The following is a 24669-nucleotide window of genomic DNA, read 5'->3' on the forward strand; positions in this document are numbered from 1 at the left end:
AAGATTCAGGGGTTCCTGGGGATGGTGCCATGGTGGCCATAGTGGTGGTGGGAGCATCCTGGGGGCTGAGAGTAAGGACTCTTCATCAAGCACTAAAGAAGTACCTTAACATTTAAATAACAGTATGCCCCTATTGTACATATTCCTGCATATCAGTCTCATTGTAAACTTTGCATTTCTACCTTAGAAGGCAAGGATATAGATTAGTAATAGGAAATATTGAGAACCTAAATTCAGAAAACTTGACTAAGTTCCCTGGGAGTATGACTAGAATATAGAAGACCAAAAAGAATAACTGCATATTCTGGAAAAGCTGTTTGTCCTATTATGTCAGTGCTATCGTGTTACCTGTCTTAGGATAGCCCTTCCACCTTGTATTCGACAAGCTTCTTTTTGGAGCTCAGAATTCATCTCAAGTCCATCTCAGCCTGGCTCCTCTTACATTAGGAGTTTAGTTGGTGTCATTGCAATGTAGATGCTTGGGAAACTGCCTGACAGCCCTGGATCTTTTAGAGAGAAGATAGCGCCAGTTTACTGTGTCTCTTAATGAAATATAATGGGTTTAACATTGGAAGTTATAGCTCCTTTCTGTAGGTCTACATGAAATATTCATTTCTGGTTTATACTTTGTTTAATCTTGTCATCCAAAAAAGTAAAGTAAGTATGCTGGTTCATTTATGGGATGGAATATTGCTTCTCATGATCATCTTGAAGATTCTGTGGCAGGAAAAATTAGGGGTTTTTTTGTTTTGTTTTTTACTGTCAATTTTATAATTCTTAAAATTGCACATTTCTCTGAGTTTCCATTTTTAGATGGACTAGAATGTGCCACTTAAAGAGAATAATCTATTTTACTGCTGAGTAGTATTCCATTGTGTAAATGTACCACGGCTTTTTTTAGCCACTCATCTGCTGATGGACACTTGTGTTGCTTCCAAATCTTAGCTATTGTAAATATCGCTGTAATGAGCATAGGGGTGCATACATTCTTTAAAATTGATGTCGGGTTTCATTGGATAAATTCCCAGAAGTGGAATCACTAGCCATAAAAAAGAAGGATCTCTTACCCTTTGTGACAGCATGGGTAGACCTGAGGGGCATTATGCTAAGTGAAATAAGCCAGCCAGAGAAAGACAAATACCATATGATTTCACAAAAATGTGAAATCCAATGAACAAAATGAACTAACATACAAAATAGAGACAGATTCATAGATAGAGAACAGGCTGACAGCTGTTGGGGTGTATGGAGGCTGGACTGAGGAGGGTGGAGGAATTGAGCAAAAAAAGAAATAAAGAGAAAAAAAAATCTCATGGTCATGAACAATAGTCTAGTGACTGTTGGGGAGGAGGGATTTGAGGGAGAAGGATGAGAGTAAAGTGAGGATAAATGGTAATAGACAGAGACTTAATTTGGGGTGGGGAACACACAATACAGTGTACAGATGATGTGTTATAGAATTGTGTGCCTGAAACCTATATAATTTTGTTAATCAGTGTCACCCCAATAAATTCAATACAAAGGAAAAATACCCATTTCAGAAAGTAAAAAAAATAAATAAATAAAATAAATAGAAGAGTCTATATATTTTATGGTGAAAAATTTTGATGTTAGGGTGAAAAAAAAAAGCAACAATTCAACCCTAAAGCATGATGTGTACCAGAGACTATGGAATAGGACAGTTTGGACAAGGACCTCAAGCTATACCTCTAGTACAGTCTTCTTGTGCCTCAACCTAGCACCAAAACACGGCGGGTTTACTTTTCTTAGATCTGCACAGCCTCAGGGTACTGAGCTCATTCAGTCTTTGTAGGGTTAAAGTGATTTGCAATATTTCTCTGGGAGCTCCTTAAGTATAAAGCTTGGGATATATTTTAATTACAGTAAAGAAGCTGTATGATGTGATCTGTTCTGTACTGATTTAGTCTCCATGAGGTCAAGGAAATTTCCTGTCAGATTACAAACAAATAGTGATAGTGGGTTTTGTGAACCTACAATAAGAATTTCCTGTGGTTTACTTATTCTGCCAGCACAAGTTCTCTACATGTAATTGTATTTGGATAATTCTCCATATTACTGAAGTCTCCATTGCTGTGCTGGGAATGTAAAATGAATAAGTAACCTTACATATCTGTGAGTATATTATTATTTTTTCTCCTCCCCATTCCCCCCTTTTTTTCTGACCCTTGCCTCCTCTCTTCCCTGTTCCCTCACAATATTTCTTCCTCATTTATTTCTTAACTATTTTTAAAAGCTTTTGGTTACTATTAAACAAATTTTGAAGCAAGTGGAAATGAAATGAAGTTCCAGGACCACACAGAGAAGTGAAGTGAAAGAACAGCCATCACCGTGGAATGTCTTAACCAGGTTATCTCATTTCCCTTCACACTTTACGTGACAGGAATTCTTTTTGCTTCCATTTTTCTACCTGAAGAAATTGAAGACAAAGGACCTTATTTTAAAAAGTTTTGACCCTACAACTTGCATCTAAGTCTACCTATTTTATTTTATTTTTTAAGTCTATCTATTTTACATTAAATCTCTCTTTCCCCCCTACCATCATGTTGAAAAAGAATTGGATAAAAAAATGTATTCTTTCCTGTGATGTTCCTTTCATTTTTTCTGTCTATATTCCTCCACTCTTTCCATTTGACCTTTCTTAACCCCTAATTTGAGTAGTATAGAATAGTAAATCTTATGATTAGTAGGGTGACAGGAGCTCAAATTTAGATATAAAATGAGTGAGTTAAGGAATGTTATAATATTTTTTAGAGAGTAAACAGTCAGGTCATGGGTAGACACATTTATTTCCAAGATAATTTTAGAATTAATTGGATCAACTTAGTGTTGAGCACCTATCATGAGCCAAAAACCTTACTGATAATGTGAGGAAAGAAAGATGATTAATACAAAGTCTGTCTCTTTAAGGAGTGTTTTCAAATAGGCAAACACTAAAGGATATTTTAGTCTACATAATACAAAGTGAATTAAAATAGATGCTATAGTTGAGATACAGTTAATGGGTAGGAGAAACAGAGGTCAAAGGAATTCATTTTCATCAAAATTAATTGGGGTCCATGTGTCAAGAAGGTGGCATTTGAAATTTTCCTTGAAAGATAAATTTGATGGGAGAAGATGGATATTAACATCCCCAACGGAGAATATAGCATGAAATAGAAAATATGAGAAGTTGTTCTGGCTGGAACCTAGAAGGTATCTTGAACAATATAATAGAAGATAACACTAAAAAAAATGGATTGAGATCTGATTCTAAAGAGCCATGTTAAAAGTCTGGACTTTCATAGAGACAATTGGGAATTATTGAAATGTTATTAAGTTAGAAAATAACATGATTTGACCTGTGCCAAAATAATTCTGACACAGTAAGAAGGATGTACTAAGAGGAGTCTGTGGGCAGAGAGATATGTTAGAAGGCTATTTCAGTAGTGTGGGTAGAGAAGAGAGATGATATATTAGTTATCCTATATAATAAAGATGTAGTACGCAAATGGTCATTACACCGTGAAGCATAAGGACCGACTGCATAACGACCAGATCACGGATCAGCAGGTGGTGGGGCAGCTAGCTACAAGCGGGTGGCGGAGAGCTACAGGAGGGGGAAGGGCAGCAAGCTATGGGGGGGGGGGGGGGGGGGCGGGAGGTGGAGGGAGCTACAGGAGGGCGGGGCAGTGGGCGTAGAGCTACAGGAGGGCAGCAGCGAGCTACTGGTGAGCTACTGGAGCACGGATTCATGCGCAGGGCTACTAGTTGCTGTATAACAGATTATCCCCACATTTATGGTTTAAGGCAGCAAACATTTATTATCTCAAAGTTTCTGTGGGTCAGGAATCCCAGCATGGCTTCACTGGTGCCTGTAGCTCAAGGTCCCTAATGATGCTGAAAGCAGGTTGTTGGCCCAGCTGCAGACAGGTGGCTGCGAGCTGGAAACATTACTTAGTTGACACAAGAGCTTTCTTCTGCAGGAAATCTCACACATGGCTGCCAACTTCCTTCATAGTAAACAAGCAAGAGAGGGAGCCTGAGAGGAAGACACACACTTTTTGTAACGTAAACTTACCAGTGATATCTTATCAACTTTGCTATATTTTGTTCATTAGAAGCAAGTCACCAAGCCCAGCCCACATTCAAGAGGAGGAGATTGATTACACAAGGACACAGTCTTAATTTTGTATTTGTAGCTTCCTGAACTGTGAGGAAATCAGTTTCTGTTACTTAAGTCACCCAATCTGTGGTACTTCGTTATGGCAGCGTTAGCCAATTCATACAAGGACGAAGGTCCAAACCTGAGCAGAGAAGTTTGGGATGGAAAGAAAGGGAAGGTTATAAGAAGCCCTGTGCTTTGTTCAAGAAGTACAGTGCCCAGGTAACAAAAATTATTCTTAAGTAAAAATCAATTTAAATAAAATGATTTGTCTTTGCTTATGTATGAATGTATGCACACAGATATACATGTATATGTTTGTTTATTTGTTTGATGGTGGTACAGAATTGATAGACCATAAGCACTGTGACTTGATTTCAGCTACACATTTAACAATACCGTCTGGCACACGTTTAGTTCTTCAGAAGCAGATGCTGAAACAAAGACTGAGATGCAATGTGCAGGGATCAACACATGCAAAAGGAAGTGAGAGGAAGTAGGATGGGGCTAAAGAAGACATCAAATTGTGATGCAAGCCCTTCTCAGGAGCTGTGGGAAAGTATTGCCTGTTCAAGCTTTCCCACACTGGACTGAGATAGCCGGGTCTTAATCCTTCACATCCAGTCACTTCATGTAGGCTGTCCTGGAAGGGTGTGACCCAGGGCAAGGTGTCTCTGTAGCTGAGGCATAAAGTGGGAGACGTGCGCAGTCTGCTGCCTGCTCACCCTGCAACTAGGCAGAAATTGAAGAGGATCGGGGACTTTTCTGGTTTACCAAACCTTCTCTGTTATAGAGTGAAAAACTGTTGTGAGATAGCATGGTTACCTGAACTCAAAACTAGGCTATATGTAAAAATATTGCCAATTACAATAATAATACTTAACATTAAAAAAATTTTATTGAATTTATTGGGGTGTCATCTATACTAATAAAAGGGTAATATGCTAATTAGACTGGACAAGGCCACAGTGGCAGGGGCAGAGGCAGAGGCAGTTAGGGGCGATCAGGCCAGCAGGGGAGAGTGGTTAGGAGCCAGGGGTCCCAGATTGCGAGAGGGATGTCTGACTGCTGGTTTAGTGGGATCAGGCCTAAACCAGCAGTTGGACATCCCCTGAGGGGTCCTGGATTCCAGATTAGAGAGGGTGCAGGCTGGATTAGGGTTAGCGTTAGGGTTAGGGTTAGGGGACCCCACCCCCACCCCCCGTGCATGATTTTCATGCACTGGACCTCTAGTTGGCTAATAAAATTATGTAGGTTTAAGGTGTACAATTATATAGCACATCATTGTATTGTGTGTTCACCACCCAAAGTCAAGTCTTCTTCCATCACCATTTAGCTTCACCTTTACCCCCTTCTACCTCCCCGCCTACACCCCCTTTCCCACTGGTAATCACCCTACTGTTGTCTGTGTCTATGAGGTGGTTTTTGTTTTTTTGTTTTGTTTTATTTTGCTTAATTTTTTCACCTTTTCAGACAGCTCCCCAAATCCCTTATGCTCTGAGAGCTGTCAGTCTGTTCTCTGTATCTATGAGTATATTTTTATTTTGTTCATTTGTTTATTTTATCTGTACTCCATGTTGATTAATAGATAGTGTCAAACTTAAAGCATTTCTAAAATGTTGTGCTATAGGATTCTGTCCACATATTGGTATTATTTGATAACATTTTCAATGAATGAGTAACGGCATAGCAGAAAAGCTTGTCAAATCTAGTTAACAAAAAGCTGGGAAGGATAAAATATACTCTGGGCATAGGAGTTGAAGGGATTCCTCTACTGCAATAATATTCAAAATTACCAAGATATGATTTAGAAGGGATACACGTTAAATTTTACAATTGGGCTCAACATTTTTCTACACAAATTTGGAATGAGAAAAACCTAACTTAAGAGCAATTCATGTGAGGAAAAAAAACACCCTTTGGGGATTTAACTGATTCTTGCAACTCAGCAAAAAAGGAAAAAAAAAATTAAGCTTGAATATCATCTAGACCTGAATTTGGATCCTGGTTCCAACATTCACACTTGGCTAGCTAGGTACTTTGACTCTCTGAGATTGGGTTTATTCATCTAAAATGGGGGTAGTAGTAACATTTGCCTTGATTACTTCAGAGACTTCTCAAGAGTATTTTGTGGGAAAAAAACCCAACAACAACACACAAGTAAAAAGAGTTTTATAAACTGTTATATATAGCCTATAAAGACATTTCTTTGCCATTATTTTATCATCTCCTGTCAGACATGTAGTGGATAAACAGTGTGAAGAATGAGTGTAGAGCAGGCTTGTTCTAGTATATACCTAATTTTCATTGGGCTAGATCCATTTCAGTCTTTTCCTGGGTGATTTGGGGTCTGGCTCTGGTTGAGAGCATCGTTTCAAATGTGTAAACTTGGAAAAAATTGGCTTTTCTTTCATGGTTGTATTTAGATTGAGGTAACCTTTTGCAGAAATCTAGTAAGAGGAAGAATAGCTATAGATTCCAGTAGCACTGAGAGGGGCAAAAGAAATGGTTATAGCAAAATTTCGTACTCAGGAAGTCAAATTCTTTGGTAGGAGTAACCTTATCCACAGACTTTCTGAGTATGAATTTTTTTATAACCAATTTTTCTTTGACTCTTTCAGTTCTCCTGGAATCTGTAGCTATTTTCTGATTAGTTGACTTCCACAAAAAGTTATCTAATAGAGAAAGAATAAATAGAAAAATTGGTATTGAGTATCAGTTTTGTAGTAATTATTATGCTAGATGTTCTACAAATGTTTTGTGTCACCCTTGTCCTCACTTTGTAGCTGGAAAAACAGTCTTGTTATAAATAAATATTTTATAAATAGATGAATGAATTATTCAATTGGTAATTAGTGGACTTGGATTGGAACCCAGATTTCTGACTCCCAAAACTTGAACATCTTTCTACCCATACCACAAAGACAACATTGAACAAAGTGTTGTTTTGATTCATCACCCTTTGTGTTAGTGTCACCTCTGCCACTCTGTGAGGGAAAAAGATAGTTGCTCCTAGAAGGATTGTCAGAGGTAGTGACAACAGTTCTTATTTTGAGCAATAATCTCTCTACAGGACAAGGTAAGGTTTTAATGGCACATGTCCATTCATTCTTACTCCTATTTTTGTAGCTGTGGACTCCATGAAGTTCTAGAGACCAGTCAGGCTTAAACATTCTTATTTTTATTTTATTTTAAATATATTTTATTGATTTTTTACAGAGAGGAAGGAAGAGGGATAGAGAGCTAGAAACATGATGAGAGAGAAACATTGACCAGCTGCCTCCTGCACACCCCCTACCGGGGATGTGCCTGCAACCAATGTATATGCCCTTGACCGGAATAGAACCTGGGACCTTTCAGTCTGCAGACCGACGCTCTATCCACTGAGCCAAACCGGTTTTGGCTTAAACATTCTTAATAATACTTTATGGAGGCTATAAGTCATTCAATAGGTGGTGTAATATCTCAAGTCCAGCCCTGAGGAGTCAACTATGACAACATTGACATAAGTTATAGGTCTTCTGGGACACTCAAAACTGCAAACATATTCATTACACTCTCTCAATTCAGTCTCTTATCTATGTCATAATCATCCATATTCTAGAAGGAAGCACTTAGGTCAGTTTGGGGTAAGGGTTTAGTAGCAAAGAAGGAGGAACTTCCCTGCATGTTGAACTTGTATTCCCAGTTCAGAAGTGCAAGGTCTCTTTGGATGGCATGGTAGGCATTAGTTCATGGGCCAAACAGCAAGTCAAACATTCTCACATGGTACTGATACAACTGACACTGTCTCAGTCAGTTCTGGCTGCTGTAATGAAATGCCATAGTCTGGGTGATGTAAACAACAAACATTATTTCTCACAGTTCCGAAATCTGGGAAGCCTAAGATCAGCGTGTCAGTAAGGTTGGATTTTGGAAAAGGGTCCTCTTCCTGGTTTGCAGATGGCTGTCTTCTCACTGTGTCCCTCACATGATGGAGAAAGAATAAGAAAGTAGTGAGAGATACCATCTCTCTCATGTGTCTAGGTTACTAATCCAATTCATCAGGGCTCTACCCTCTTGACCTCCCAAAGGCCCCACCTCCAAATACCATCACATTCAGGATTTAGGCTTGACACAGGAATTTTGGAGGATACAAACGTTTACTTCATAGCACTCTGTATTGCTTAGACCTATAGATGCTCTCCTCAGGAAACTACTACCACCCAAAATACATAAATATGGAGAGCCCCAGCTCAGATTCTCTCACTATACCTGTCTTCATCTATTCAGGCTGCTGTCCCAAAATACCACAAATTGGGAGGCTTATAAACAACATTTATTTTTTTTACTATTTTGGAGACCAGGAGGTCCAAGATCATGGAGCCGGCACATCCTGTGTCTGGTGAGCGGCCACTTCCTAGATGACTGTCTTTTCATTGTAACTTCTCATGGCAGAAGGGGAAAGGGAGCTTCCTAGGGATACTTTTATAAGGACACTATTCTGATTCATGAGGCCTTCAACCTCATCACCTAATCATCTCTCAAAAGCCCCACTTCCTAATACCATCACCTCAGGAGTTAGGTCTCAACATATGGATATTGGAGGGCCACAAACATTCAAGCCACAGAAATACCCTAATCATAAAAGGACTATAACACGTTCCAACATAAAAGAGAATGTGGATGACACCAAATGGCACTATTTATAGGTACAGAAACAGAGCCTATTAGAGAGCTATAAAAGCACTCTCCCAAGCTTTAAAGGAATAAAATTCAGGCTTAGGCAAGTCTGAAATAACTCCTAATTTAGTTCCTTATTCTGGGTAACAGGTGCAGACCACCTTTATTTTATCCTTTTAAAGCATTCTCTAGATAATATCTGTAAAAGTGCTCTGCAAATGTGAAGTGCTATATAAAATTTTGGGGTTGTTATTATTGTCATTATCATATTTTTGGCCAAGAGCAGAGTAATATGGTACTAGAGTTAGATCCCACTGAAAGAAAGAGAGCATTCCTCTCTGATTGATTAAAAAAACTAGTCCTCTGAAAGAGGTTAATCCTGGTAGTGAACAGTGTCATTATTCCACGATCTCCATAGGCATTCCTGGCATCTCAAATGAACACTGGGGAGCAAAACCAGAGGAAGAATGCAGACCTGCTTTCCTAAGGAATTTGGAACCAATAAATGTAACACTAAAATGAACCAACAAGTTGAAAGTTTGACTTTAAATTATTATTTGATACATAAGCATAGACTGTACTCCTGAGCTTATGTTTTTAAAAAATCATACATCAGCAAGCTTCTCTGTTGACATAATGAACACTTGGCAACTGGAGAACATAACATAAATTATGAATTAACCATATCAAACCTGAAAATGAGCCAGCATGAAGTTACCTCAGTGGTTCAAAAGAGGCCTTTGAAATTCCTCCTGTTTCTTATGTCAGATAAAATAACTAATCAGTGAGTTCAGCTTTTTTTTTTTTTTTAAGATTCCACATATAAATTATACCATGCAGTATTTATCTTTCTTTGGTTGCCAGGGGCTGTGAAGTGGGGAAAATAGGGAGAGGTTGATAAGTTATAGGATGAATGTGTTCTGAGGATCTCATTTATCACATGGTGACTATAGTTGATAACACTGTATTGTATGGTTGAGATTTGCTAAGAGAATAGAACTTAAAAGCTCTCAACAACAACAAAAAGAAACAAGAGAAAAGAAAGAAAAAATGGTTAATATGTGAGGTGATGGATGTGTTAATTGACTCATCACATTGCATACTTTAAGGATTTAGGCTTCAACATATGAATCCGGGGGATACACACATTTACTCCACAGCACCCACCTACCAAGGGTATTGCTTAGATCTATTGATGCTCTCCCAAGTAAACTACTATCACCAAAAGTACATAAATATGGAGAGCCCCAGTTCAGATTATCTTATAATTTTATTTGTCAATTATGCCTTAATAAAACTGGAAAATAGTAATCAGAATCCAAGCAATCAGAACATTTGAGTAAACAGAATACCTTATTTTCTCACAGTCTCCATTTTTATTTAACAAAGAGACACACAACAAGAATTTTACCTGGTTATTTTAAAGTTTTCCCCCCTCATCATTGTCTTAATAATAAAATAAAAATGGCTTGTTCAGAATAAAAAATGAGCCCTGACCAGTGTTCTCAGTGGTTAGAGCACTAGCCCACCCACTAAGGATCTCAGGTTCAATGCCTAGTCAAGGGCACATATCTGGGTTGCCAATTTGCTTCCTACCCCTGGTCTAGGCATGTTCAGGAGGCAACTGGTTGATGTGTCTCTCTCCTCTTGATGTTTCTCTCTGTTTCTCCCCCCCCCCTTCCTCCCTTCCTCTCTGCTCAAGAATAATCTCAACAGGCATGACTTCCATGACCTCATATTTAAACTAGGATCTTTATGACTCTTTCCATACTCTGCCATATTTTCATTAGAGTCTTTATCACTTTTATTTGCATTGGAATTTATTTGTTTACTGCTTATCACTCAACCCTAGGATGCCAGCTCCAGGAGTTAGGATATTCATTCATTTTTGTACGCATTCATCCATCCAGCACATGTATATTGGTCAATCTGGAGACAGAATAGAGTGCACTATTGAGCACTACTTTATATATATAGTGCTCTAGATGTTGTGGATTTAGTGGTGTATCAAGCAGAGACTGAGTACCCGATGGCCTTTTAGGTATACTGTTTGAAGATCATACATCTACGACCCAGAGTAATTCTTACACAGGTCGTAAGAGACAGAGAAAAAGGATATTCACTCTAGGTTATTTGTAACAACAGAGATTTGGAGAAAATCCAGAGGACCCCAACATGAAAAGTGGATAGGTGAAATATGGTGGATGAACGTTATGAAAAACTATGCCACAGCTAGACACAGTAGGTGAATACACAGAGCAATCTAAGTGGATCTTAATGGCATAGTGCTGAATAAAAAAAAAGTTATTTAATAAAATACTCATTTTATGTGAATTTATATGAGCACAAAACACCAATATATTTTTTTTTGCAGGAGTACCTAAAGGGACAAAGATATATATTGCATACATTAGAATACTGCCATGAAGAGAGGGGAATTAGAATGGAGGATGAATGAGCAAGTGAGACCTAAAACAGCAACACTGAGGGGCCAATGATGCTAATAAGTCATGATTGCCTCAGTCAGCACCTGAAGTCTTCTTGTTTCCTCCGTAAGCAGAGCTCTATGAGCAGTTCCCCGTGGGTCACAATTTTCAGAACCCATGGAATCCTGGATTATCTCTTCTGAACCATTTCATTCTGTCTCCAGTTTGCCTGTTATCCTGACACATTATCCAGATTTCCTACAGCCATATGTGCAACAATAATTAAGATTTAAAAGTGTATCCTTGAGAACCTAGGAAACTCTAAATTTGAAAATAAGGACTAAATTGTATTCTGTATTCTGTACTTACTAAGACAGGAGAATGGTCACTAAAATGTTAATCAAAAATTTAATTAGCTAAATGCTCAGAGCTTTCCAGTTGACTGATGTTTTATGCTAGTTGACTTAAATAAAGTTAGCACACTCAACAATCATGGGCAGCAGTGAAAATGACTCATGTAGTGACCCAGACCACTGACTATTGATTGCTTAGAGGATGGTCTCGTGAAGTGGTTAAGAGCAGGGTTTCTAGATTTAGTCAGCTGGTATCTGATTTCTGTTTTTCCAATTTGTTGACCATTTGTCTGGTGTGTGCATATAACCTCACAAAGCCTCAGTGCCTTTATTTTTAAAAGAGGGATAACATACCAGTTTATAGGGCTGCTGTAGGGATTAATGAAATATTTTATATAAAGCATCTAGAGCAGTGCATCATACCCAATACATACTCAGTAAATACTACCTTTTTATATCTTAGCAAAGTAGCTCATTCCTTTAAGCAATATGAATTCAGATTTCACTACCATGCCAAGTGCTGTGCTCAATGCGGAAAAAAACAACAACGCAAAATGAGCATGAGCTTGCTTTTTTCTTTGATATTCTGACATGCCAGTGGATATGGTAAATAAATATACAAGTCCTGCTGAACAATTTGTTAAGAACGCAGTGTGTACAAGATGCTGCACATAATGGATGAATTCTTTGTGAAGGAGTTGAGAAAACCTTTTAGAGGTAGTAACACCTGGAGATAAGACATTTAGCCATTCATTCAACAATTATTTGTTAAAAGTCTACTATGTGACAGAGCTTGTAGTAAAGTCAAGGAATATAAAATGCATAAACACAGTTCCTGTCCTTAATAACATCTCAGTTTAATGAGATAATAGATATGTAGACATACAGTGATACAAATGATAATAATCCATGGTTGATGGTTTGAAAAAGTGTGAGTAAAATACTACAGGGTGTTATGTCATGTCATATTGTGGCAGGCATCTCAGAGATGAGGTGATATGTGAGCTGTGTATGGAACAATGAGCAGGAGTATGGCAAACAGAGAAAAGGGAGCAGAGACTTTTAGGCAGAAAAATGCCTAAAAAAAGAACCAGGGAGAAAAGACACGTACATGGTTAGATCTGTATTGAAGCATATGAAATTTAAGTTGCAGGACCTCTTACTTGAGTATATTCCCTCTACTTCTCCATGTGTCCTCCAAGATGGTAGGAATCCACAGAAAAATGAGATATTGGAGGCATGGAGCCCTGGCCGGGATGGTGGTTGTGGGACAGAGTGGGACCAGCAGGCTGCCAGCATTCATTCACTCCTGCCATCAGCACCTTGCCCTCTTTGTACCTTACTGATCATTCCAATCCTATCTTAGATCACAAGAAGTATTTGAATAAGATGCTGCCCTGCATCTTGCTTAGGGCCACTGTGACCCATATGATGGCAAGCTGTCCTACTTCCCCAGTCCCCAGAGCATCATGGTACGACAGTATGGGAGTGGGGGATAGGGGCTTAGATTAATGAGTTGCTGCCTGGGCTATGATGGATCTATGGAACTAAGGACAGGAAAGGGCTGGACTTCTTACTGCACTTGCTATTGAGCCAGAAATGGCACCTGAGAAGAACCACAAAGGAAGTTACAGATGAAATGGAAAGAAACACTTCTGAACAATCAATAAAGAAAACAAATCTAGATCAGTCTTGTTAGGAGGAATTTAGAATAACCTTGCTATTCTATAGAAAACATTAAAAATAATTGCTAGTGCCCTAGCTGGTTTGGCTCAGTGGATAGAGCGTCTGCCTGTGGATCGAAGGGTCCCAGGTTCGATTCCGGTCAAGGGCACATGCCTGGGTTGCAGGCTCAGTCCAATGTGCAGGAGGCAGCTGATCAATGATTCCCTCTCATTGTTGATGTTTCTATCTCTCTCTTCCTCTCCCTTCCTGTCTGAAATAAATAAAAAAATATATTTTTAAAAAATCATTGCTCGTGAAGAGATCAAAGATTTTGCAACCCCCAAGTTTAAAAAAAAAAGGATATTAAAGAACTAAGTTATGACATTAGTTAATAACTGTTAATTTTCTGGATTGTTTTATATATATACTAGAGGCCTGGTGCATGAATTCGTGTACTGGTGGGGTCCAGCTGGAGCGGGCTGGCTGGGGCAAGGGGCTGTGGGTGGTTTGCTGGCCCACCCCGCCCCATAAGGGGTGGGGGTGCCTGCTCTGGGGCTGGCCGCCAGGGCGAGGGGCCACAGGCATTCCAGTTGTTCTGCCGTTCAGTCGATTTGCATATTACCCTTTTATTATATAGGATGTGTATGTATACAGTATATAATACATATGTACATATATATAAAATATTTGTCAACTTTCTAAAATTTATAATTTATTTTGATTTTCTATTTATAATTTTGTTACTTTTTTCTTAACAAAGATCCCCAAATTTATTTAAGCATCTGGCTTCACAACAACTAGATTCTGTTCTGATTAATAGTGCTAAAAATGAGATGAACTATTTTTTAATTGCAATTTTCCCTTTTTTTCTACATAATTTCTAACCAAAAGAGCAATATGAAGGATAAACAAACATATGTATGTTATCACACAAACTTAAAATTTGTTAATAACTGGGAAAAGACTGATATCTTTTAGTGTAGTATAGTATAGAGATTTTCAGTCTTTTTCATTTCATGGCACACATAAACTAATAAAATTCTACGACACACCAAAAAATATATTAAAATTTTTGCTGATCAGGCAAAAAATGGGTATAATTTTTATTTATTCACACCAGATGCTATTACCATATTGTGTTAGCTTTTGTCATTTTTTATTTGATAACCTAAAGGAAGAGAGGTCAGTGCCCCTGACTAAATAGTAAGGTGTTACATGTTTTAAAAATTCTTGCAGCATACAAGTTGAAAATCTTGAAAATCACTGCTTTAGTACTTTCTTGCAAAATTTGTTTTGGGAAACATTGTATAGGCTAGGGGTAAGGCCTCCTGCTTGTTTTTCCTTGACTTTGATATCGTAGTGCCTATAAACCAGGGTCCCACTTAACTACCTACTCAGTTGCCAATGCAGAGAAAGTGAAGCACAAGACCTGGCTGGATCTGAAGGCTGAGTGGCAAGAGAATGATTTACATCTAATGAATTCACACACTGGTAAATATGGCCCATCACTGTTTCAAACTCTGATTAATCTAAATTGTCAGCCACACTTTTCTTGGCCAGTGGTACTAAATGAAGGAAGATGGGCAGAGGAAAACAGTGCTTCTTTAGTAAAGGCAATTGGGAATGGTCCTGCATTATAAACCTGATTTTTACAGTACTTACAATTGAGAGTGACTTTAGGTTTCTAAAGATGGAACTCAATGGCATGGCTTTATGTTTGAGGAAAACAACTTATGAATGAGTGGATAAATGATTAGAAGTGAGAGGGACTATGCCGAGGTGTAGTTGCCACACATTAGGCGAAAGATGGTGTAGATCTGGGCAGAGACAATGGAAGAGGGAATGGAGAAGTCTGGATTCCAAAGACGATCCTAAAAGATATCTGCAGGTAGAAAGAAGATGGTCAGTTTGATTCTGGAACTGAAGAATTCAGAAAGACTTAGGTTTTCATCTAGGTTTCTAGTTTTGGAGAAACTTTTAATGTTGTTTGGAGAGTATGATAATCCAGAAGAGTGGGTTTTATGGGAAATATAATAAATTCAATAGGTAGATAGAAATAGGGTGAGCTTGGGTAAGATGTCAGGACTGGAAATGAAGAGGTGGGTGTTGTCAACATATTAATAGTGGTTGCAGCCATGCAAAAGGAGACACTATATAAGGAGAAGAGTAAATAACATGAGGGGTATTTTTGTGCAATTAAAGTGGAAAGTAAATAAAGCCAATGAATAAAAATAAGAGGGAGCTGTCACAGGACTTGGGACAGAAGAATTGTGTAACCTTAAGTCTAAAGAAGAAAAAAATTTCAAAAGGTACGGGATGGCCAACTTGAAAAGTTCTAAACCAGGATAGAATATAATCATTTTTACCTTTAGCAGTTGAACTAAATGGAAGAAAAACTTGAGATAGGAAAGCCAGATGGAAGCTAACTTAATGCTCTGAGAGAAAGGGAGATAACTTCTACCATGCAATAGAAGTTGAGATAAAAAGAGAAAAAAAAAAGAATCATTTAGAAGTCACTTTGGCAAAGACTGATGGTAGCTTGATATGAAGAGTAGGGAGTCAAGAATTACTGCTGATTTTGAGCTTTTTGTCTTCATGAATGGTACTGTTGTTAACTAAGATGAGGAATGGCAGAGAAGCTGATTTGAGGCAATTTGGGGGCAGGTAATGAGTTTTTCTTTTTTTTCACCTTTACTCGTATACTTTATTTAAAAGAGATAGCCATAGTTGTTAATTTCATTATATCTTATTCTTAACAGGCAAAATGTAAATTTTTCAATACAGTAGAGCCATTTTCCTATTCAATAACTATTTCATGTCAAATAGCAATCAAACCTAACCCACTAGAGTTATGTTTTTGCCATATTATCTCTTATGCTCTATCCAATATGGACATATTATGGTACAAATGCACTTTACAACTAATAAATTATTCAGTGAGTTTTGTTTTAAATCTGTTGAATGTGACATGCCTTAAGACACTCAGTGGAGATGTCCTGAGGAAAGAGTTTTGAGTGGGAGTTATAATTGAGAGTGGGAAGAGCTTAGGTTCTAGGTTAAACCATGAGAGAGACAAAGATCATATAGGAAGAGCACATGAGTATTTGAGGAAAGTGCTTAGGACAGAAAAATGACTGCTGTGTGACAGAATGGGAGCCAATAAGTAGTCCTAAATAAAAATTTTACTGAATACCTTCACAGAAGGTAACCAGCAAAGTTATAGTGAAGCAGTTAAGTTCACACTAAGCATTTGGTTTGGTATGTGTAATGTATATTAATAATATAAACTAAGTGGGAGGAGAAGAAAGAGCATGGATTTAAGTACTGTAGAGTTGGATTCAAATCCTGGCCCTGACAGTTACATGTTGTGGGACTTTGCACAGAGTAGTTGCTCAGTAGCACCAACTCTCCTATCTCTGACTCATCCTGCTCTTGCTCTCTTCTCTCCCTTCCATTTCTATTGTGAGTTCAGTCATTTGAAATTAACCCTTCTTTGGCTTAAAAACACACACAAACAATACAAGAATTAGTTTGTGTACTGTACTATTAAGGAATGCTATCTTAGGAGATATAACTATAATTTAAAATAATTATCCTGATACCCAGGTAAGCAACATTCACTTGATAATGTCAATTAAACAGGTTTTCTTTCAAAGAAGGGTCACTAACACACAAGATAGTAACTCAAAAGACAGAAAGAGGAGAGAGGGAGAGATAAAGAGAGAGAAATAGAGAGGCTTAATAATTTATACTTTCAAAATAAAGACAAGAATATTCTGTCCATAGATATATTTTCAAATTATTAAAGGAGCAGGTAAGGATTTGAGAGATCATTGAATGTTATTTTTCCATTTTATTTTATTTTACAGCAGAATCTTCCTTATGCAAATGAAATCATATATAAATAAAGGTTATTTGTTAAGAAAGTTGACAAAGTTTCTCAGATTGATGTAAGAGTGGGAGATCCTGAACTCTGATTTCTCAGTCTCTCCTAACCTCTTAATTTAGCTGGTCCCTGAGATACTCCATGAAACTCTAGGACTCTGTGGATGACAGTTTCTAATCACAGTTTTAGTCTAACTGCCTTTTAATGAAGGGGAAACTGAGTCATATGGTGAGATTAAGTAGCTTGCTCTAAGTCCTAGCAGTGAAGTGGCAAGACTTGACTTCTCTTCCAGGATTTTTGTTGGAGCGGCCTTTTAAAGCCTGCATATTGAGCATATCATCATCTTCTCATTTTATTTTTGCATCCAGCGTTCCATAAAATAAGAAAAGATTCAGAACGTTTCTCCAACCCCTTCATATCCAGGCAGAGGAGGTTGACAGCCTCATGAGAAAATATATAAAGCTTTTCGTTCCAGGGATTGACTAGCTGCCTGCTCAATTTGATGAAGTAGGAGTGGTAGCTGGTCAGGGACATGGAGCTGAATGAGTGGATTTCTTGAGGGCAGCTAAGAAACAGAAGTCTCCTACATAGAGATGTAGCACAGAATCCCACTGGGACTGAAATTCCTGTCTGGGAGCCAGGACTTAAGGAGCACACATTCATCTCTGGTGCCCATAGTAGGATGTCACTGCAGAGCTTTCTGAAGACCATGTAGGGATGTCTATGGGAAGAGGATTGTGCTCTGCCAGGACCAGGAGGGTGTCAAAAACAACTAGGGGGCATTGGGAAGGGTGTTTGCTAGTTTTAGAAGGAAAAGTTAATCGATGCTTTTTTATGAGTTCAAGTCTTAGAGTTTACCCCAGTGGAATATTTAACTGATTTAATCATTTTCACAACATTTTTTCTGAATCTCTACTATGTCCAAAAAGTTCTGTGGATGATCAAAATAAGTTACTTCCCTCCAGAATTATATACCCAAAGGAACTAAAATCACTATCTTGAAGAGATAATCGGCCTTCCCACGTTCATTGTAGCATAATTCACAAAATCCAAGACATACATACCTGCATACACAGACACCATGGAATATTATTCAGCCATTAAAAGTAGGAAATCCTGCCATTTGTGACAACATGGATGGACCTTGAAGGGATTATTCTAAGGGAAATAAGTCAGGTGGAGAAAGGCAAATACTGTATGGTCTCACTAATGTGTGGACCCTAAAAACATTGAACCCTTAGAAAAGAGAGTGGAATGGTGTTTGCCAAGAGCTGAGGGGTTGAGAAATGGGGAAATGTTGGTCTAAGGGTACAAACATTCAGTTCTGAGGATCTAAGTATAGTATAGTGACTATAAATACCAATGGTGTATTGTATAGTTGAAAGTTGCTGTAAGAGTAAAACTTTAATGTCCTCACCGTAACAACAAAATTATGATTATGTGATGTAGAAGATATATTACAGGAACTTTATTGTGGTAAACATTTTGCAACATAGACATGCATTAAATTAGTACATTGTACACCTAAAACTTAATGTTATATGTCAGTTATGTCTCAACAAAGTTAGATGCAGTAAATCAAACCTGTAACTTAACTTAAAATAAAAGATGAATAAAATATTATTTCATAGTCAAGCTAGTGCTTAGTTTAGTGTATTTATTTACTGAATACATTTATATTCCATCTATATATGAAAAGGATTTGAAGCATTCACAAAACACTTAATAAGTGCATTAATAGAACAGAAAATCAGTTGTAGAATAGAACGAATAATATAATTTTAGTCTGAAAAGGAGAATTGCAATAAATTGTTTCAAGTTATGTGACCATTTGTAAGTTATTTAACCTTTTTATGCTTCAGTCTTCTTATCTATAAATGCTGATAATAATAGTTTCTACTTCATGGGTTATTGTGAGGATTATAGGACTTAATACATGTTAAGTTAATAACTGGTCAATAAATCTTAGATAGTATTTTGCTTTGCTTCCTGGAAATTTTCTTCTATATTATCTTCCTACTACTTCATGGAGTTTTAAATTACTATTGTATTTTGATGATATTGTTTAACTTTCAAGGACTCTTTTTGGTTTAAGTATTTCTTTGTGTGTGTGTTTTTTTTGTTTTTGTTTTTTTGTAACTTGTTTCATTAGTAAAATTATAATTTCTCTAAATATATTAAGGGTCTTTTATTCATAACTAGAGGCCTGGTGCACGAATTCGTGATGAGGAGAGGGGTGCGGGGGTGGGGTGGGGAGGGACCGTGGGAGGTTGGCTGGCCAGAGGGAGGGACAGGGTGAGGTTGGCTGCTGGCCCCAAGGAGGGAGCCGGCCCTTGGCCCCCCTGGGAAAGGGGCCACATCCACTGCCACCCACCCCCAGTTCCCCATCCCAGCCCGGGCCCAAAGGTCCCAACAGGCTTGGGAGAGGAGGCGACAGTCACCTGGCTGGGGGCTGGAGTTACAGACGCTGATGCTGTCAGTGCCCCACCACTGCGCAGTTCCCCACCTCCCCCCATCCTCCTTCCCTTGCCGCCACCATGGTGGGCGGGTGGCCCCCGGGGAAGAGAGAGGACAGGAGCAAGACAAACCCTTGTGTCAAGGGCTGACTTTCGATAGATTGCAGCAAGGGAGCTGCTCTGCTACATACAAAACCCTGACCCAGAAGCAGGTTTCTACCAATGGCTTAGGACCAGGGGCCAATGGAGGCCGGCCAGCTCGGGGGAGGGGCCGAGGGAGGTTGGCTGTGGGAGCACATTGACTACCAGGGGGCAGCTCCTGCATTGAGCGTCTGCCCCCTGGTGGTCAATGTGCGTCATAGTGATTGGTTGACCAGTCATTCCAGTCATTCCAGTCAACCTGGTCGTAATGGTCACTTAGGCTTTTATTTTATACTAGAGGCCCAGTGCATGATTAAATCATGCACATGTAGGGTCCCCTAGGCCTAACTTGCCATCCAGGCCATATCCACTGCCCCGCAAAGCCTAGCACGCTCCACGGACACTGCTAGCAGCCTGCTCCCCACTTTTGATAGAAGCGGGTCTGCTGGTGCTGGAGCGGACACACAGCTCCCCGCTTTCGATCGCGGGGGAACTGGCTGTCTGTCCGCTGGTGCACCAGGCCTTTCGAAAGCCACCGGCGCAGCCATGGCGCAGATGCTGAGCTTGCGCCGCCGCTGGCGCCGCGAGCTCAGCGTCCCACCGGCCCAATCGGCCACCCCGGCCACCCCGAGTCCCGCCCCCTGCGCCTCCCACTGGCCCAATTGTGGGCGTAGCGGAGTGTTGGTAATTTACATATTACTGTTTTATTAGATAAGATAATAAAAGCATAGTATGCCAATTTTCCCCTCGACCGTAGTTCTTCCTGGAGTTCAACCAGGGACCGGGCCAGCCAGGGGAAGGGAGGGAGGTCTCAGCACTGGCAGGCAGCTTGGAGAAGGAAGGGGGGCCCCGGCCAGCAGCGGCAGGTGGCCGGGGGAAGGGAGAGAGTACCCGGCCGGCAACCAGCAGCCGCTAGGGGCCTCTAGTATGTGTGTGTGTGTATATATATATATATGTATGTCTATATATATATATATATAATTTTATATTAATTTTAGTTTTCTTCTACCTGCATAGACTCTGATTCTTCTAGGTTGTTTTTTAATTAATTTTTGTTATTATCATTCAAATTAGAGTGTTGAATGTCCAAAATATTTGACTTTGTGACTCCCAATAAAAAGAACTTTTTATATCAGTACCTGCTACATATCACACAGAGAGACACAGATACACAAACACACATTCACACACCTGGGGTTAGAATTTCATTTAATAGTACTTAACCTTACTTTGTGAACTATCAGACCTCTGATAAGCTATGATTTAAAAACCTGATTGAGAGCTCTAAGTGCAAAGGTGGGCATTGTTGACTGTGAGTTTCACAAAATTGGCCTGACTAGGCCATTCAGTTGGTGACATTCAATGTTAATATCATGAAGTCTTTCCTCTTAGGCTGGACAGATTCCTCAGGAGGTTACTTACATTTTCCTGTCTGGGGGTTAAGGCACTGGCATGGCTGCCATGTTGGGAGCTAAGTCAGGTAACAGTGATCAGGGGTGTCTGCATCCAAATGAGTGTTTATTTATTTTGCAGTGCAATATATCTATTATTCAATTATTTCCTCTTAGCCATTACATAGACTCTATTTTTACATTTTCAGAAAATAAACTTTCAATCTTTTGCCAGGGGAAGGGAGGAGTAGTCACTTGGCTGCGTTGAGTGCTGTAAAGGATCTGATCTTAATAATTGGTTCCTAACAGACTTTCATCCAATCCTCCTAACTTAGCCCCTACTCACCCACTCTTTCAGAGCATTGCTATTGCCAATTCCTGAGCCTTTTGGAGATTCTGCAGCTCCTAATTGATTAAGTCCTCAACTTTCACTCCTGCCAACCCATGACTCAGTATTTTCAAATCTCTTAAATTATCTACTCCTCATTCATCTGCTTTGAGATTATATCATTTTATTGCTGATGTCTTCTCTACTTTTCTCCCCATGCTTTGTGTTTATGCCTAAAAAAAAAAAAAAAAAACCCTTTATCATCCGTTCAATGGAGCTTTGGAAGGAGATGAAAATAAATATGTACATTCAATTTTCCATCTTTACTTGAAAATACTGGATTCATTTTCCATATTTATGCTTTAGTAGCTATGTGCCTTTGAGCAAGAATATGAGTATATTAAGCACTGTAAAATTATGAGATATCTTCCTTGGATGTGAAAAGCATATTGCTGAGTTCCTGGAATGTTAAAAAGCAGAGATGATATTCCATATACTTAATAAATATTACAATGTGGACACTAACCACCTAGGTTCTCCATGGTTTGCATTTCCTTTGTTTACAGACTGGTAGGGTCTCAGGGATTTATTTCATGTTTCTTCTTTCTTGCCCTTTATGCATGGCCTAATGTTAGGAGTCAGTCAATACTTGTATGAATCTTGCAGATATATGACTTTTCACTAACCCTTCTTGGTAATTCCTATAGATTGATACTTTTAAAAGACCATTATTCTAATTCCACTTGGCCTCTGTCATTGTGGTTGTGATTTTTAAATGCCAGACTCCTATGCTGCTACCTCGTTAGGGCTGGGGTGACTCAGGTAGAAAGCAAAGAAAACATTTTGGGATCACTGAGTCTTCTCACTAGCCAGAGACTTGAGAGTGAAAATCTTCTTTGGTTGGGGCAAATGGAGATCACTCTCAAAATAGAGTGAAGAAGTAGGTGAATTTGACCAGGAAAAAATGTGGCCATTTATCTGTCCTTTCATTAACAGTCCAAGCTTTGAAATGGCATGAATGAGAAATAAGAAAAGCATCCCAGTCAATACAATCTTCTACATTACAGCTTTAGATTTTGCCTCACAGTCTCCTCTGGGTAGAGCAGAACACTATATCCCCTCTAAGAGGTACTTGCTGTTCTAGTTCTGTTTTTCTTTTTTCTTTACCACGTTCACAGTTGTACAAGTACCTTATGCAATTTCAGTGAATTGTAGCTTGGCATAGATCAATACCAGTTTTGGGGCTGACAATTTCTCAAAGCGCATGCCCCTTTAAAGCCACCTTGTGAACAATTCCTTACAAGCCTTATTTAAGGCTCCCTTGAAACTTAAGTACTCTGTAAGGATGGCATCTAATCAGTTTTCTACAGGAAATCGACCCCCGCAGACCTTGGGCAAGCATTGGAGCTTGCCATTTTAAGTGCTGTAAAAGTGACACGGGAGCCCTTAGGATAAATGGTTGTGGGTGGGGGAGAAGGTTCAGAGGTGCTGACCCAAGTTGGAAAATGCTGACTAATTCATGCTCCCCAATTGTGTGTTAGCATGGAAACTCTCATAGTAGTGAGAAGTGATAACCATACTGTCTGGAATCCTTCTTCTGATAAAAATGCCAGAGCCTTTAATTCACATTTTCTTGATATTTTCTCTTCAAGGTAGAGACTCCCACTAGGTATGCTGTTCATATTTTTTTAAGAAAATGCAAGCTCTTTTTCCATTATTAGAAGGGCACATACTCATAAAAAGTTGTAAAAGGGCTAAAGAAGTAGGGATATCACCATATTCTTAACGCACAGAAATAATTATTGCTATGTGTATGTATTTTTTTGGGGGGTCTTTTCTTTCCAAATGTAAATTTTTGAACATTAGAAAATATGTAGTTATAATCCTATTTCTTCTAAAATTTAATTTCTTGCCCCCCCCCCCACATTTATCATAATACTAGAGGCCAGGTGCATGAAATTCATGCACTGGGGGTTTGGGGGAGGTCCCTCAGCACAGCCTGCACCCTCTTAGAGTCTGGGACCCCTTGGGGGATGTCTGAATGCCACCTTAGGCCTGATCCCCATGCACTGGGGGGTTGCGGGGGGGATCCCTCAGCCTGGTTTGCACCTCCTCATAGTCCGGGACCCCTTGGGGGATGTCTGATTGTTGGCTTAAGCCTAAGCTGGCAGTCGGACATCCCTCTTGCAATCTGGGATTTCTCGCTCCTTACCACTTTGCTCGCTGCTCCTTAGCACTGCCGCAGAGGTGGGAGAGGCTCCCGCCACAGCCACTGCGCTTGCCAGCCGTAAGCCTGGCTTCTGGCTGAGCTGCCGCTCCCCCGGTGGTCAGCGCACTGACCACAAGGGGACAGCTCCTGCGTTGAGCATCTGCCTGTGGTGGGTCCGTGCGCATCATAGCGACCAGTCATTCTGGTTGTTCTCCCGTAATGGTCACTTAGGCTTTTATTATATAGATAAAAGCATTTTAATGATATTGCACATTAATTATATATATTATATTTAATTACAGTTTAATATGCTGTTGAGTAGATTATTTAATTACCTTTTACTGTGGGATATTTAAGTTATTTTCAATTACTTCAAATTTAGAATATAATAAATGTAGGCTTTTATAGTAGTGGTAAATAAGAAGGCTACTCTCAACATCATATTCCCATAAGTTAGAGCCTACTTATCTATTTCTAAATAAATTTCAGATGGATTAATGATTTAATATTTAAAATGGTATCATGAAAGGAGTAAGAGAATGCAAGTGTGAATATTTAAATACTCTTAGTGTAGAAGAGTCTTTTTAAAGAAGAAAATGAAACAGAAACCACTGGGAAATAATTGGTAGATTTAAAAGAAAAATAACAAACAAAATTACCTAAAAATATCTTGGAAATCAACAATAAGGCAATATTAAGATATAAAAATGGTCTAAATTTGATGAATAGGTGATTCACTACAGAAAAAAAGCCAAATTTATTTAATATATTCATATATACTAGTAATAAAATTTATGTAAATTAAAATAATGATACATCATTTCTGCTATCATACTTAGAAAGTTTAAAATGATTAGGACACATCATGTCATGAATGTGGGATAACATAGAGAGAAGTTGTAAATTGATACAACTTTCCTGGAAGATATTTTGACAATATATATCAAAGATCCTAAATATTGAATACTTTCAAGAAATCCTTGGACTTTA

This window comes from Eptesicus fuscus, chromosome 9 (genome assembly GCF_027574615.1).
Source record: "Eptesicus fuscus isolate TK198812 chromosome 9, DD_ASM_mEF_20220401, whole genome shotgun sequence".
NCBI classification, from domain to species: Eukaryota; Metazoa; Chordata; class Mammalia; order Chiroptera; family Vespertilionidae; genus Eptesicus; species Eptesicus fuscus.